Genomic DNA, 5,184 nt, shown 5'->3' on the forward strand with positions numbered 1-5,184 from the left:
TCATCTGCAATTTGTCCACTGCTGTGCTTCCAAATATAATCATGCACACAGGACAGCAGGATTTCAGGGTCAGAAAAATGGCCAAGGAGGCATTTCATCCGTCACTAAGTGACCTTGAATGCGTCCTGCCCCAAAGCCGTTTCAGCACAGATAGAGCGCTGTGACACATGTGGTTTGCACAGAAATATGGCCACCCTCAGGCGCGGAAACGCCCTTTATTGCTCCAGCTCCACTCAATCACTTTTAGACTTGTAAATGTACTAGCATTTGTCAAGGAGATCTAAAGATGTGGACGCGGACAATGTGGCGTGAAGCGGGGCGGGTGTGGCCATGGAGAAACCAGAGAGTCTAACACTGAGGAAGTGACATAAGAGGTCAGAAAGTCAGCGGATGGGACAATGCAGAAAGAGCACCCCGGTGACCCCAGCATTACCACCCCGCCTGCTGCGGAGCAAACCTCTGCTTGAGCATCTTTACCCAAACAGACCAATGCCATTATCACCCCACAGCACACTAACACCACACCAAACGCTTACAACACCTACTTCAGCTTCTGCTTTGTTTGACACCTCCTCACCCAACAGCTCCACATCAACTTCTGCCATGCTCTAGTTCTCCAGAGATTCTCTTTGTTCGATTTCCAGCATGTTTAATATTTAAAGACCTCAGAGGAGATGTTTAACTTAGATATAAGCATTCACCCACACTGGCCAACTAAGTTTTTTCTTTTCCTAAAGTGTGTCTGAAGGTTTGTACACACATTTTATCATCTGGCAGGTGATAAAAATCAGCTTAGCACAGTAACAGCACACGCTTTCTCAACAAAACACCTGCTTTGAGGAATCAAACCATGTTGAGTGCCTCGAATGTCTTGTTGCAGTTTTAAAATGCCAGATATATAAAAATAGATCAATGATAAAATATAGATCTAAAATGTTGAGTGCCATGAAAGGTGCATACAGCAAACAGGATGCATATCTGTACAACTAACTAAAAATAGCATTAAAAACAATAATAATAATTTTAGAAATATCTTTATTATATTTATTTTATTATGTATTTATTATATACTGTATTCAAACAGGATGTAGAGCTGTTAAAATTAGCAATTAAAATAATTATAATTGTATATATTTTCAACAACAGGACGCATAGTTGTTGAAATTAGCATTTAAAATAATTGTGATTTTATATATTGTAAACAAACAGGATGCAAAGTTGTTAAAATTAGCATTAAAAATAATTATAATTTATATACTGTAAGCAAACAGAATGCATAATTGTTAAAACTAGAATTAAAATAATTATAATTTTATATATTGTAAGCAAACAGGATGCATAGTTGTTGAAATCTGCATTAAAAACTATTCTGTTATATACTGTAAGCAATCCGAATGCATAATTGTTAAAATTAGCATTTAAAAAATTTATATCTTATAGACCATAAGAAAACAGGATGCATAATTTGTTAAAATGATCATTAAAATAATTATAATTTCATATATTGTAAGCAAACAGGATACATAACTGTTAAAACTATAATTAAAATAATTAGAATTTTATATACTGCAAGCAAAGTAGCAATAAAAACGATTACAATTTATATATTGTAAGCTAACTGGAACCATAATTATTAAAAAATAACATTAAAATAATTTTAATTTTATATATTGTAACCAAACATGATGCACTGTTTTTAAAATTAGCATTAAAAAAACAATAATTTTAATTAATGGATCAAAAGCAAACAGGATGCATAAGTGTCCAAATTAGCACGTAAAATAATTATTATTTTATATATTGTAAGCACACATGATGCATAATTGTTAAAATTAGCAAATAAAATAATTTTTATATTTGAAATATATTTAGCAAAGAGAAAAAAAATTTGTATGCTCTAAATAAACAGGATGAATTACACTAAGACACTTTTTTATATGTATATTTTACAAAATATTTTTGTTATATTAAAAATAATTTAGATAAAATAAATAATTGCATATAGAACAATTTATACACAAAGTAAACAAGGTAAAGAATTGTTACAATTAAAGGAACCGTATGTAGGATTGTGGCCAAAACTGGTACTGCAATCACTTTCAAAATACTGTAGAACGGTGTATCCCCTCCCCCTCCCCCCTGACTCCAGGTTGCCAGATAAGCTGCAGGATCCAGCAGGAACCTATAGGCTACTACAAGGAGCTCCCAATGGCAAGTGACGAGTCCTACACAGTAATTTTTTTTCTTCTGTTAATTATGTTTATGCTTCACGAGAGATGTTTTGCGAGGGAATTATGTATCGAAAAAATGTACTAATGGCGATTAGCGAAATACTTCGTAAAGATACTGTAATACCACATTTCAGTCGGAACATAGATTGTTTTCATACCCTGCTAGTGGTGCGATATAAAGCTTTTTATGAACGCATTTAGCACGGGCGACCGTGGAAAATCCACTGTGTACGGAAGCAAAGTTAGCCAAACATAGATGAATCTTACCTGTCCAGGAGAAAATCAGCAACGATGGCGTCTGTCTTCAAATTCTTCTCCGTTTTCAGCCATCTCCATCTTTCAAAGGCATCTCCTATACAAATCCTTGCTTTATTTCGGACTTTGTCACGGCGTATTTCGGATTCATAACGAGGCTTTTAGGTTTCGTAACGTTATACATGTTTTATCCGACACGTTCGTAACTGCAGCTGTAACTAGAGCAGAGCTGGCAACCCGGATGAAGAAACTCTACTGACTTCGTGATTGGTCGATAGCTGGAGGGTGGAGCCAAAACACAAAATGACAACAATAACATCAGTCGTGGGCTGCAACTCTCACTTTTAGGCCACGATCGCACCGAACGCGTCTTTATAGTTCTAAAAACGCAAGGCGCACAGCACTGCCTTTTTTGGGTGACTTTTATAAAAAGGCAGTGTGCTGCCGTTGTTTTATGTTGCTAGGCAACGACCAAAACAGCTGTCCTGTCAGTCAAATCAAAGGATTATAGTGCCAGCGCTCTAAAATTTTTGGTTTTTGCTGTTAAGTAAACTGTTATATTAGCAGAAACCCCAAAAAATACAGCTCCGAGTTACCCACGACAGACACCAAAAGTTTCTCCTCCATTTCTTGCAGTCTCCGGACTTTTTAAGCAACGGTAAACTTTCGTCACCACAACAGAAGGCCCGCCTCTCCATTCATTCGATTGGACAATGGAAAAAACGTGAATGACGTCGGCCGTTTTTCCGCTCAGAGTTGCTTTTTTTTCCAACTTCAGGCGCTCAGAGCGCTTCTGCAAAAACGCAAGGCGCAGCAGGCAGCGAAAACGCGAGGCGCCCGGGGCGCATAAGCAGCGCGCAGAACGCTCACTGCCAACAGAAAACCATTCAAAAAAGGCACCTCTCACAGCAAAAACGCGTTCGGTGTGATCGCGCCTTGAATGACAATATCCTGGCCGGACCACTGTTGTCAGTGATGTAAGTATTTGAAATGAACATGATTTCTTAATGTCTAGTGACATGTCAGGGCCATTTTATTTAAACCAGAGGTTCTCAACTCATCACTCATCACTCATCACTCAACTTTCATCACAGAAAACGATTATTTCTAAAAACTCCGGCCAAAGTGGATAAATTAGAAAACGCCGTTTTCACGTTGTAGTGTGGACAGTAAAAACGGAGGCTTTTGAAAACGATGACGCATATTTATAGTCATGTGACGCATATTGTACCAATAGATATCTATGTTTACGCCAGTAATTGTGCCTGTGCTATTCACACACTGCTGCTAAAGAGATTTACCTTGTACACTCTTCAAATTACAGTCCTAAAATGATGACCGAAAATTTACTCACAGTTGCTGTCCTGCAAAACATGACGACAACTGCTTTTCAGATAAAATATGAATGAGCGCGATATAGACGTGTCAGTGGATGATGAGATATTTCCGTAAATTATCCCGCCAGAAGAATTGCGTGAAAACTTATTACGTCTGTATAATTTTGGAGGCTTTACGCATGCGCAGTAAGGCGAATTTGATGTTTTCCTACGTTTCAGTGTGGATGAGAAACTTTTGGAAAACGCTTGGAAACGCTAGTGTGGACGGAGAGCGTTTTAAAATGAAAACTCCGTTTTCAAATGTATCCGGATTAATGTAGACGTAGCCTTAAACTGACAATATAAAAATTATTTAAATCATTTAAATAATAAATAAAAATCGAAAATTTGAATTCAGGGAAGTACAATTAAATGGAATCAATGTCAAATACATAACCGATAATTAATGTAAGAGCAGTTTTTAGTTTGTTTAATACATTTTGACAAACACAATATATTCTTGGTTAAAAACACATTGACCCTCAGCTGCTTTGTCCCAGTGTTCACATCAAGACTCAAGCCCTATAAGATGCCAATACAGCCACACAGCCAAGGCTCCTAATGATGCGCGAGCACAAACCCATTCACCTACTAACTGCATTAAAATCAGCCTGTCCTCACGCGACCTCCCCTCGGGCCGCTCCGCGTGAGGTGGGGGAGGCCTCCTCGTGGAGATGCGTCTATTGTGGTGCGAGCGCACGGCTCCCCCATTAGCACGGCAGTCACCACAATGTGTCTTTAGGAGGGTCAGTCCCGAGTCCTGGTTGAAATATCACAATAACGGCGTGCCGATGCTTTTCCCACGACCCTCCCATACACAGCGCTCCATTATGAGCGGCCTCCCCGTCCTCCTCTGGCCTTTACCGCGGTACAACTCCTTCGCCAGCCTATGAAAGGGTTTACAAATCAGGGGCTCTTTCGCTGGAGAAAGCGGGAGTCTGTAGACCTCTGGGTCAACAAATTACCGCTAGAACAATGACGTGCGTGTACATATAGGATGAATTAGCTTGAAAAAAGATTTTAAGGTCTTATTACCTGCTGCAGATCGGTGGGAAAACAAACAGAGAGACGGATTTCAGACATTCGCATTTCCAGTCGAGAGTTTAGATGCATGGTTTCTTCTTAAATGCCTGGAAAATATGATTTATGGACAAAATTAACATTTTGAGAAGTGCTCATCAAACCTCTTCCTCCTTCATTAAATGTTTATGCATTTGGCCCACCATGCAAAATAAATAAAATAAAAACATTTTTAAATAAATAGATACAATATATATTTTATTATAGTTTATATACTGTAAGCAAACAAGATGCAGAATTAT

The sequence above is a fragment of the Garra rufa genome, chromosome 20 (genome assembly GCF_049309525.1).
Source record: "Garra rufa chromosome 20, GarRuf1.0, whole genome shotgun sequence".
In the NCBI taxonomy this organism is placed as follows: domain Eukaryota; kingdom Metazoa; phylum Chordata; class Actinopteri; order Cypriniformes; family Cyprinidae; genus Garra; species Garra rufa.